The sequence below is a fragment of the Delphinus delphis genome, chromosome 4 (genome assembly GCF_949987515.2).
Source record: "Delphinus delphis chromosome 4, mDelDel1.2, whole genome shotgun sequence".
Taxonomy (NCBI): domain Eukaryota; kingdom Metazoa; phylum Chordata; class Mammalia; order Artiodactyla; family Delphinidae; genus Delphinus; species Delphinus delphis.
Window position 1 is genome coordinate 80,501,734 of NC_082686.1, and position 13,157 is coordinate 80,514,890.

The following is a 13,157-nucleotide window of genomic DNA, read 5'->3' on the forward strand; positions in this document are numbered from 1 at the left end:
ACAGAACATATAGCGCTTTGGTAAAAACAAAGATTTTTAAGAAAAGAAAATGAGAAACTTACTTAACTTCACATCGCTTGAAGCTAAGATGTAAACTCTTATCTCCTAGACTTTAAGAACCATGTACTTAACCATTTTGTTGTCTTACCTCCTGCACCCTGGAGTTAAGTCTTAATGCAAGTAATAGATAAATGTGCTACAAATGATGAGGCATTTGAAGAGCTTGACACCATGTCCAGCAAATAATAAGTAATAAATAAATGTTTGTGGTTATAATAATGATGATTATTATTATTCACTACTACTACAGTACATTATTAGAAATGCTATGATGACTCTGGGAGGGCTCACGCCAAGGAGTACTTCCTAGAACTTCTGCTGCCAGTGTCCTTGTCCCCACGGTGAGCCACAGCCACCGCCCGCCTCTGCAGGAGACCCTCCAACACTAGCAGTTCTTTCAGATTTTCTACTTGGATGATCATGTCACCTGTGGGGGGAAGAAACAGGTTATGTCTTCATGATTGTTCCAGCACCATTTGTTGAAAAGACTATCTTGAGGGGAGTTGAGGAAGATGGCAGAAGAGTAACACGTGGAGATCACCTTCCTCCCCACAGATACATCAGAAATACATCTACATGTGGAACAACTCCTACAGAACACCTACTGAATGCTGGCAGAAGACCTCAGACCTCCCAAAAGGCAAGAAACCCCCCACGTACCTGGGTAGGGCAAAAGAAAAAAGAATAAACAGAGACAAAAGGATAGGGACGGGACCTGCACCAGTGGGAGGGAGCCATGAAGGAGGAAATGTTGCCACACACTAGGAAGCCCCTTCGCGGGTGGAGACTGCGGGTGGCGGAGGGGGGAAGCTTCGGTGCCACGGAGGAGGGCACAGCAACAGGGGTGCGGTGGGCAAAGCGGGGAGATTCCCGCACAGAGGATCGGTGCCGACCGGCACTCACCAGCCCGAGAGGCTTGTCTGCTCACCTGCCGGGGCGGGCGGGGCTGGGAGCTGAGGCTCGGGCTTTGGTCAGAGCGCCGGGAGAGGACTGGTGTTGGCTGCGTGAACACAGCCTGAAGGGGGCTAGTGCACCACAGCTAGCCTGGAGGGAGTCCGGGAAAAGTCTGGACCTGCCGAAGGGGCAAGAGACTTTTTCTTCCCTCTTTGTTTCCTGGTGCCCGAGGAGAGGGGATTAAGAGCGCTACTTAAAGGAGCTCCAGAGCCGGGCGCGAGCCGCGGCTAACAACGTGGACCCCAGAGACGGGCATGAGACGCTAAGGCTGCTGCTGCCGCCACCAAGAAGCCTGTGTGAGGGCACAGGTCACTATCCACTCCTCCCCTCCCGGGAGCCTGTGCAGCCTGCCACTGCCAGGGTCCGGTGATCCAGGGACAACTTCCCCGGGAGAACGCACGGCGCGCCTCAGACTGGTGCAACGTCCTGCTGGCCTCTGCAGCCGCAGGCTCGCCCCGCATCCGTGCCCCTCCCTCCCCACGGCCTGAGTGAGCCAGAGCCCCCGAATCAGCGGCTCCTTTAACCCCGTCCTGTCTGAGCGAAGAACAGACGCCCACAGGCGACCTACATGCAGAGGCGGGGCCAAATCCAAAGCTGAACCCGGGAGCTGTGCGAACAAAGAACAGAAAGGAAAATTTCTCCCAGCAGCCTCAGGAGCAGCGGATTAAAGCTCCACAATCAACTTGATGTACCCTGCATCTGTGGAATACCTGAATAGACAACGAATCATCCCAAATTGAGGAGGTGGACTTTGGGAGCAAGATATATTATTTTTTCCCCTTTTCCTCTTTTTCTGAGTGTGTATGTGTATGCTTCTGTGTGAGATTTTGTCTGTACAGCTTTGCTTTTACCATTTGTTCTAGGATTCTGTCCGTCCGTTTTTGTTTGTTTGTTTTTACTTTTAAAAAATTTTTTTCTTAATAATTATTTTTTATTTTAATAACTTTATTTTACCTTACTTTATTTTATTTTATACTCTTTCTTTCTTTCTTTCTTTCTATTTTTTCTCCCTTTTATTCTGAGCCAAGTGGATGAAAGGCTCTTGGTGCCCCAGCCAGGAGTCAGTTCTGTGCCTCTGAGGAGGGAGAGCCAACCTCAGGACACTGGTCCACAAGAGACCTCCCAGCTCCACGTAATATCAAATGGCGAAAATCTCCCAGAGATCTCCATCTCAACACCAAAACCCAGCTTCACTCAATCACCAGCAAGCTACAGTGCTGGACACCCTATGCCAAACAACTAGCAAGACAGGAACACAACCCCACCCATTAGCAGAGAGGCTGCCTAAAATCATAATAAGGCCACAGACACCCCAAAACACACCACCAGATGCGGTCCTGCCCACCAGAAAGACAAGATCCAGCCCCATCCACCAGAACACAGGCACTAGTCCCCTCCACCAGGAAGCCTACACAACCCACTGAACCAACCTTAGCCAATGGGGACAGACACCAGAAACAATGGGAACTACGAACTTGCAGCCTGCAAAAACGAGACCCCCAAACACAGTAAGGTAAGCAAAATGAGAAGACATAAAAACACACAGCAGATGAAGGACCAAGGTAAAAACCCACCAGACCTAACAAATGAAGAGGAAATAGGCAGTCTACCTGAAAAAGAATTCAGAATAATGATAGTAAAGATGATCCAAAATTCTTGGAAATAGAATAGAGAAAATGCAAGAAACATTTAACAAGGACCTAGAAGAACTAAAGAGGAAACAAGCAACAATGAACAACACAATAAATGAAATTAAAAACACTCTAGAAGGGATCAATAGCAGAATAACTGAGGCAGAAGAACGGATAAGTGACCTGGAAGATAAAATAGTGGAAATAACTACTGCAGAGCAGAATAAAGAAAAAAGAATGAAAAGAACTGAGGACAGTCTCAGAGACCTCTGGGACAACATTAAACACACCAACATTCGAATTATAGGGGGCCCAGAAGAAGAAGAGAAAAAGAAAGGGACTGAGAAAATATTTGAAGAGATTGTAGTTGAAAACTTACCAATATGGGAAAGGAAAGAGTTAATCAAGTCCAGGAAGCACAGAGAGTCCCATACAGGATAAATCCAAGGAGAAACATGCAAAGACACATATTAATCAAACTATCAAAAATTAAATACAAAGAAAACATATTAAAAGCAGCAAGGGAAAAACAGCAAATAACACACAAGGGAATCCCCATAAGGGTAACAGCGGATCTTTCAACAGAAACTCTGCAAGCCAGAAGGGAGTGGCAGGACATATTTAAAGTGATGAAGGAGAAAAACCTACAGCCAAGATTGCTCTACCCAGCAAGGATCTCATTCAGATTTGACAGAGATATTAAAACTTTTACAGACAAGAAAAAGCTGAGAGAGTTCAGCACGACCAAACCAGCTCTACAACAAATGCTAAAGGATCTTCTCTAGGCAAGAAACACAAGAGGAGGAAAAGACCTACAATAACAAACCCAAAACAATTAAGAAAATGGGAATAAGAACATACATATAGATAATTACCTTAAATGTAAATGGATTAAATGCTCCCAACAAAAGACACAGACTGGCTGAATGGATACAGAAACAAGGCCCGTATATATGCTGTCTACAAGAGACACACATCAGACCTAGGGACACATACAGACTGAAAGTGAGGGGATGGAAAAAGATATTCCATGCAAATGGAAATCAAAAGAAAGCTGGAGTAGCAATTCTCATATCAGACAAAATAGACTTTAAAATAAAGACTATTACAAGAGACAAAGAAGGACACTACATAATGATCAAGGGATTGATCCAAGAAAAAGATATAACAATTGTAAATATTTATGCACCCAACATAGGAGCACCTCAATACATAAGGCAAATACTAACAGCCATAAAAGAGGAAATCGACAGTAACACAATCATAGTAGGGGATTTAACACCCCAGTTTCACCAATGGACAGATCATCCAAAATGAAAATAAATAAGGAAACACAAGCTTTAAATGATACATTCAACAAGATGGACTTAATTGATATTTATAGGACATTCCATCCAAAAACAACACAATACACATTTTTCTCAAGTGCTCATGGAACATTCTCCAGGATAGATCATATCTTGTGGACAAATCAAGTCTTGGTAAATTTAAGAAAATTGAAATCATATCCATTATCTTTTCCGACCACAATGCTATGAGACTATATATCAATTACAGGAAAAGATCTGTAAAAAATACAAACACATGGAGGCTAAACAATACATTACTTAATAACAAAGTGATCACTGAAGAAATCAAAGAGGAAATCAAAAAATATCTAGAAACAAATGACAATGGAGACACGATGACCCAAAACCTATGTGACGCAGAAAAACTGTTATAAGAGAGAAGTTTATAGCACTACAATCCTACCTTAAGAAACAGGAAACGTCTCAAATAAACAACCTAACCTTGCACCTAAAGCAATTAGAGAAAGAAAAACAAAAAAACCCCAAAGGTAGCAGAAGGAAAGAAATCATAAATATCAGATCAGAAATAAATGAAAGAGAAATGAAGGAAATGATAGCAAAGATCAATAGAACCAAAAGCTGGTTCTTTGAGAAGATAAACAAAATTGATAAACCATTAGCCAGACTCATTAAGAAAAAAGGGAGAAGAATCAAATCAATAGATTTAGAAATGAAAAAGGAGAAGTAACAACTGACACTGCAGAAATACAAAGCATCATGCGAGATTACTACAAACAACTCTATGCCAATAAAATGGAAAACCTGGGAGAAATGGACAAATTCTTAGAAATGCACAACCTGCCGAGACTGAACCAGGAAGAAATAGAAAATATGAACAGACCAATCATAAGCCCTGAAATTGAGACTGTGATTAAAAATCTTCCAACAAACAAAAGCCCAGGACCAGATGGCTTCACAGGCAAATTCTATCACAAATTTAGAGAAGATATAACACCTATCCTTCTCAAACTCCTCCAAAATATAGCAGAGGGAGGAACACTCCCAAACTCATTCTACAAGGCCACCATCACCCTGATACCAAAACCAGACAAAGATGTCTCAAAGAAAGAAAACTACAGGCCAATATCACTGATGAACATAGATGCAAAAATCCTCAACAAAATACCAGCAAACAGAATCCAACAGCACATTAAAAGGATCATACACCATGATCAAGTGGGGTTTATTCCAGGAATGCAAGGATTCTTCAATATATGCAAATTAATCAAAGTGATACACCATATTAACAAGCTGAAGGAGAAAAACCATATGATCATCTCAATAGATGTAGAGAAAGCTTTCGACAAAATTCAACACCCATTTATGATAAAAACCCTGCAGAAAGTAGGCAGAGAGGGAACTTTCCTCAACACAATAAAGGCCATATATGACAAACCTACAGCCAACATCGTCCTCAATGGTGAAAAACTGAAACCATTTCCACTAAGATCAGGAACAAGACAAGGTTGCCCACTCTCACCACCATTATTCAACATAGTTTTGGAAGTTTTAGCCACAGCAATCAGAGAAGAAAAAGAAATAAAGGGAATCCAAATCGGAAAAGAAGAAGTAAAGCTGTCACTGTTTGCAGATGACATGATACTCTATATAGAGAATCCTAAAGATGCTACCAGAAAACTACTAGAGCCAATCAATGAATTTAGTAAAGTAGCAGGCTACAAAATTAATGCACAGAAACCTCTGACATTCCTATACACTAATGATGAAAAATCTGAAAGTGAAATTAAGAAAACACTCCCATTTGCCATTGCGACAAAAAGAATAAAATATCTAGAAATAAACCTACCTAAGGAGACAAAAAACCTGAATGCAGAAAATTATAAGACACTGATGAAAGAGATTAAAGATGATGCAAATAGATGGAGAGATATTCCATGTTCTTTGATTGGAAGAATCAACATTGTGAAAATGACTCTACTACCCAAAGCAATCTACAGATTCAATGCAATCCCCATCAAACTACCAATGGCATATTTCACAGAACTAGAACAAAAAATTTCACAACTTGTATGGAAACACAAAAGACCCCGAATAGCCAAAGCAATCTTGAGAATGAAAAATGGAGCTGGAGGAATCAGGCTTCCTGACTTCAGACTATACTACAAAGTTACAGTAATCAAGGCAGTATGGTACTGGCAAAAAACAGAAATATATATCAATGGAACAGGATAGAAAGCCCAGAGATAAACCCACAAACATATGGTCACCTTATCTTTGATAAAGGAGGCAAGAATATACAGTGGAGAAAAGACAGCCTCTTAAATAAGTGGTGCTGGGAAAACTGGACAGGTACATGTAAAAGTATGAAATTAGAGCACTCCCTAATACCATACACAAAAATAAACTCAAAATGGATTAAAGACCTAAATGTAAGGCCAGACACTATCAAACTCTTAGAGGAAAACATAGGCAGAACACTCTATGACATAAATCACAGCAAGATCCTTTTTGACCCACCTCCTAGAGAAATGGAAATGAAAACAAAAATAAACAAATGGGACCTAATGAAACTTAAAAGCTTTTGCACAGCAAAGGAAACCATAAACAAGACGAAAGACAACCCTCAGAATGGGAGAAAATATTTGCAAATGAAGAAACTGACAAGGGATTAATCTCCAAAATATACAAGCAGCTCATCCAGGTCAATAACAAAAAAACCAAACAACCCAATCCAAAAATGGGCAGAAGACCTAAATAGACATTTCTCCAAAGAAGATATACAGATTGCCAACAAACACATGAAAGGATGCTCAACATCATTAATCACTAGAGAAATGCAAATCAAAACTACAATGAGATATCATCTCACACCAGTCAGAATGGCCATCATCAAAAAATCTAGAAACAATAAATGCTGGAGAGGGTGTGGAGAAAAGGGAACACCCTTGTACTGTTGATGGGAATGTAAATTGATACAGCCACTATTGAGAACAGTATGGAGGTTCATTAAAAAACTAAAAAGAGAACTACCATAAGACCCAGCAATCCCACTACTGGGCATATACCCTGAGAAAACTATATTTCAAAAAGAATCATGTACCAAAATGTTCATTGCAGCTCTATTTACGATAGACAGGACATGGAAGCAACCTAAGTGTCCATCATCAGATGAATGGATAAAGAAGATGTGGCACATATATACAATGGAATATTACTCAGCCATAAAAAGAAATGAAATTGAGATATTTGTAGTGAGGTGGATGGACCTAGAGTCTGTCATACAGAGTGAAGTAAGTCAGAAAGAGAGAGACAAATACCGTATGCTAACACATATATATGGAATCTAAGAAGCAAAAGTCATGAAGAACCTACGGGTAAGACGGGAATAAAGACACAGACCTACTAGAGAATGGACTTGAGGATATGGAGAGAGGGAAGTGTAAGCTGTGACAAAGTGAAAGAGTGGCATGGACATATATACACTACCAAATGTAAAATAGATAGCTAGTGGGAAGCAGCAACATAGTACAGGGAGATCACCTCGGTGGTTTGTGACCACCTAGAGGGGTGGGATAGGGAGGGTGGGAGGGAGGGAGATGCAAGAGGGAAGAGATATGGGGATATATGTATATGTATAGCTGATTCACTTTGTTATAAAGCAGAAACTAACACACCATTGTAAAGCAATTATACTCCAATAAAGATGTTAAAAAAAAAAGGAAAAAGGAATTCATGTAATCTTCCTAGGACTGTCATCCAAATCATCCTAAAAAGAGACTTTCCAAATCAGGCAAGGAATGTTACCATTAAATCAAAGTTTAAAAACATGTTTGAGCTAAAAAAAAAAAAAGAAAAGAAAAGAAATGCTATGATGGAATAAGTATTTGATGGCATGGAAACATAGAGGAGAAAAACCCGCTAATCCAAAATGGTAGTCAAGGAAAGCTTCCTGGAAAAGGTGACAGAAGGTGACTTTTAAGGAGTAAGACAGCCTGGTAAGAGGTGAGGAGAGCAGGCATTTCCAGGCAGGGGAACAGCATAATGGATTAAAATAACCAGTGGGGCTGGATTGAATAGCATGTGGAAATGCAGCTGGAGAAAAGGTGGTAAATGTAAGTCATTGTTAGATCAGAGATGACCTCCTATGCCATGGTATGCTAAGGAATTTATACTTAAAATCCATGGGAACTACTGAAGGGTTTGAAACAGAAGAATGTCCCAATGACATATGCCTCTCTAAGAGCTTACTGGCTGCCACGTGGAGGACAACTCTAGAGACAGGCACTGGTTATGGTTATTGTCATAGTCCTCCTAAGGACTGATGGTCTCTAAGGCAAAGGCAGAGTCGGGGAGAGCTGTCCAGGACTGTGCTTCCAGAGTGTGGTCCACAGACCAGTAGCTGTCCTTAAAGCCCTTTCGGGGGGGGGGGGGCTGTGAGGTCAAAACTGTTTTCACAATAATTTTAAGGCAATATTTGGCTTTTTCACTGTGTTGACATTTGCACTGATAATACAAAAGCACGACGATGGGTAAAATGGCTGGTGTCTTAGCACAATCAAGAAGGCACTGAATTCCACTGAGTTCTGCATTCTTCACCACCATGCACTCACAGAGAAAAACAAGTCAGTTTCTCTTTTAAATATCCTTGATGAAGCAATAAAAATTATCAACTTCATTAACTCTTAATCTTTGAGTACACCCCTTTTTAATTAATACTCTGTATGATGCAAAAGGAAAGATACCTAAAGCACTTCAGTTGAAGACAGAAATATAATGATTGTCTAGAAGAAAAATACTTTTACAAGTGAGTTGGGAGTCAGACTGACCACTTTTTTCGTGGGACACCATTTTCACCTAAAAAAAAAAAAAAAGACTAACAGGTTATTCAGACTTGAGAATTTGGGAGACATTTTCTTGAAAATGAGCAATGTGAACCTGCCACTTTAGAGAAAACAACTGTTCCTTGTTTCTGTTATAGTATTTGTTCCTAGGTGTAATTATTGCTGATGGTGAAATTTGAGTTTTCAAGCAAAAATTAGAATTTTTGGAAAGCTTGTTTCGATGACTGTGAATGTGACAGCTTCCCAATTCTTAAAGATTTTTCTGATGAGGTGGTTGCTTTGGGTTGAATTGTGTCCCCCCCAAGAAGACACGTTGAAGTTCTAACTCCTGGTACATGTGAATGTGACCTTATTTGGAAAGAGAGCTTTTGCAGATGTCATTAAGTTAAGAGCAGGTTATAGTGCATTAAGATAGGTCCTAAATCTAATGACTGGTGTCCTTAAGTAAAAAGAGATTTGGATAAATAGACACAGACACATACATGAAAGGAGGCCATGTGAAGATGTAGGTAGAGATTAAAGCAATGCAGCAACAAACCAAGAAGTGTCTGTTAAGCCTCCAGTCTGTGGTACTTTGTTACACCAGCCCTAGGAAACTAATACAACGATGATAACATCAAATGTGATTATTTGATATTGTAGCAGGAAATGTGTCAACATTTGAAAGATGTGCATAACTTAGTGAAGCAATATTATCAAAAGCCCAGTGTATAATGTCACAAAATGATGGATGGGTGAAAGGTCCATCCAAAGTGTAAAATAACCAATAGATTTTCATAAAACAGAGCAAAAAGTTCACTATAAGGTTTCAGAATCCACATTGCAGCTAACCTTTAAGAAACTAATACTTGTGCTTAGGTGTAGTATCAAAGAAAATTATTTACAATTATCTGAAAAAGCTATTAAAACACCCCTCACTTTTCCAACTGCTTATCAGTGTGAAGCTATATTTTCTCATACACTTCAACCAAAATAATATATTGCAACAGACGGAATACAGAAGCATATATGAGAATCCAGCTGTCTTCTATTACGCCAGACAGTAAAGAGCTTTGTAAAAATTTAAAACAATGTAACTCTTCTCATTAATTTTTTTTTGTTTTGGAAAATGGAGTTATTTTCATAAAAATATTTTATTCATGTTAATATGTGATGAGTCTACTGTTATTTTAGATAAATATTTTGAAATTTCTTAGTTTTAATTTCTAATACAGAAAATATCTCTAAATACAGCATATATACATAGCAGCTTTGGGAGCTCCTCAATGATTTTTAAGAGTGTAAAAAGATTTGGAGACCCCAAAATTTCACTAGTTTAAGAGGTGGAAACAATAGGATTTGGGGAATGATTAATGGGGGTTGAGAGAAAGAATAGTTTTCTCCCAATGGGAGAAATGTCAAGAACAGGATTTTAAGGAGACACGATGTGTTCAGTGTTGGAAACGCTGAGTTTAGGTTGCCTGAGGGATGCCGTGATGGAACAGACCATTAGGCAAAGATCTATGGGTTTTAGTGCAGCTGTCTGAATATAGAGTACACATAGCTGCAGTAATTGAAAGCCCAGGAAAAAACAGAACTATGAAGGGAGAGAATTGCCCTGCTTCTCAGGATAGGATCCAGGGTTACACCTATATCAAGGCACAGCAAGAGAGCTGGCTAGAAACCAATCAGAGTCTGATAGAGTATCCAGGGGGAAGGTAAACCTCACAGGAAGAGATATCATAGAAAGGAAGCAAAGCAGAATTTTCAAGAAGAGAGGGGTCAATAGCAGCAAATCTATAAAGATATCAACTGGGTCATTACTGACTTGGTGGGAGCAGTTCTAGAGAAAGAGGAGAAGCCATAGCGGCAGCAGGAATGGGCTACTCTTTAAGTGAAAAGCTTGAGGTCAGGCAGAAGTTAGAAGAGTCATGTTATGTGGGAAGAAGGCCAGAGGAGAAGGGGTAATTCAAAATCCAGAAAAGTGGGGTATAAACCATAGAACAAGACCCCCCTCCCCCCCACAGAGGGTAGGATTTTGCTCAGGAGACAGTGAGTATAGAAGGCAAGGCTGTAAGGGGTTTGGAATTAAACTGTCTGCTTCAGTCTTGCCATTTGCTAAGTGCATGTCCTCCCAACATTTATATTTTGGAACTCTAATCCCCTCTAATCCCCAATGTGATGGTATTTGGAGGTGGGGCATTGGGGAGATAATTAGATCATGAATGAGGATAGAGCCTTTATGATGGGATTAGTGTCCTTTTAAGAAGAGAACAGGGAGGTTGCTCCTCTCCCTCCCTCCCTTACTCCCTCATGTGAAAAAACACAAGGAGAACACGGCTGTCTGCAAACCAGGAAGCAGGTCCTCACCAGACACCAAATCTGCCAACACCCCGATCTTGGACCTCCTAGCTTCAGAACTAAATGAGAAATAAATATCTGTTGTTTAAGCCACCCAATCTATGGTATTTTGTTATAGCAGCAGGAGTTAACTGAGGCAGTAGATAACGAACTTACAAGCTACATAAGTACTCTGTGTCCTAACTTCCTCTCCTAAAAATATGGAGAGCAATCACATGTACCTTACAGAGCTGTTTATGAAGACAACATGAGCTAATTCACAAACAGAATTTAAAATGCTGTCTGCCATCAGGAAACTCACAAGCCTCTTAGATAGCCTCATCCACCAGAGGGCAGACAGCAGAAGCAAGAAGAACTACAACCCTGCAGGTTGTGGAACAAAAACCACATTCACAGAAATATAGACAAGATGAAAAGGCAGAGGGCTATGTACCAGATGAAGGAACAAGATAAAACCCCAGAAAAACAACTAAATGAAGTGGAGATAGGCAACCTTCCAGAAGAAGAATTCAGAATAATGATAGTGAAGATGATCCAGGACCTTGGAAAAAGAATGGAGGCAAAGATTGAGGAGATGCAAGAAATACTTAACAAAGACCTAGAAGAATTAAAGAATAAACAAACAGAGATGAACAATAAAATAACTGAAATGAAAACTACATGAGAAGGAATCAATAGCAGAATAACTGGAGCAGAAGAACGGATACGTGACCTGGAAGACAGAATGGTGGAATTCACTGCTGCAGAACAGAATAAAGAAAAAAGAATGAAAAGAAATGAAGACAGCCTAAGAGAGCTCTGGGATAATATTAAATGCAACAACATTCACATTATAGGGGTCCCAGAAGGAGAAGAGAGAGAGAAAGGACCTGAGAAAATATTTGAGGAGATTGTAGTCGAAAAATTCCCTAATATGGGAGAGGAAATAGCCACCAAGTAAAGGAAGCACAGAGAGTCCCATACAGGATAAACCAAAGGAGAAACATGCCGAGACACATAGTAATCAAATTGGCAAAAATTGAAGACAAAGAAAAATTATTGAAAGCAGCAAGGGAAAAATGACAAATAACATACAAGCGAACTCCCATAAGGATAACAGCTGATTTCTCAGCAGAAACTCTACAAACCAGAAGGGAGTGGCATGATATACTTAAAGTGATGAAAGAGAAGAACCTACAACTAAGATTACTCTACCCCGAAACGATCTCATTCACATTTGATGGAGAAATGAAAAGCTTTACAGACAAGCAAAAGCTAAGCGAATTCAGCACCACCAAACCAGCTCTACAACAAATGCTAAAGGAACTTCTCTAAGTGGGAAAAACAAGAGAAGAAAAGGACCTACAAAAACAAACCCAAAACATTAAGAAACTGGTCATAGGAACATAAATATCGATAATTACCATAGATGTGAATGGATTAAGTGCTCCAACCAAAAGACACAGGCTTGTTGAATGGATACAAAAATAAGACCCATATATATGCTGTCTACAAGAGACCCACTTCAGACCTAGGGACACATACAGACTGAAAGTGAGGGTTGGAAAAAGATATTCCATGCAAATGGAAATCAAAAGAAAGCTGGAGTAGCAATACTCATATCAGATAAAATAGACTTTAAAATAAAGAATGTTACAAGAGACAGGGAAGGACACTACATAACGATCAAGGGATCAATCCAAGAGGAAGATATAACAATTATAAATATATATGCACCCAACATAGGAGCACCTCAATACATAAGGCAACTGCTAACAGTTCTAAAAGAGGAAATCGACAGTAACACAATAATAGTGGGAGACTTTAACGCCTCAGTTACACCAATGGACAGTTCATCCAAACAGAAAATTAATAAGGAAACACAAGCTTTAAATGACACAATAGACCAGATAGATTTAATTGATATTTATAGGACATTCCATCCAAAAACCGCAGATTACACTTTCCTCTTAAGTGCGCATGGAATATTCTCCAGGATACATCACATCTTGGGTTACAAATCAAGCCTCAGTAAATTTAAG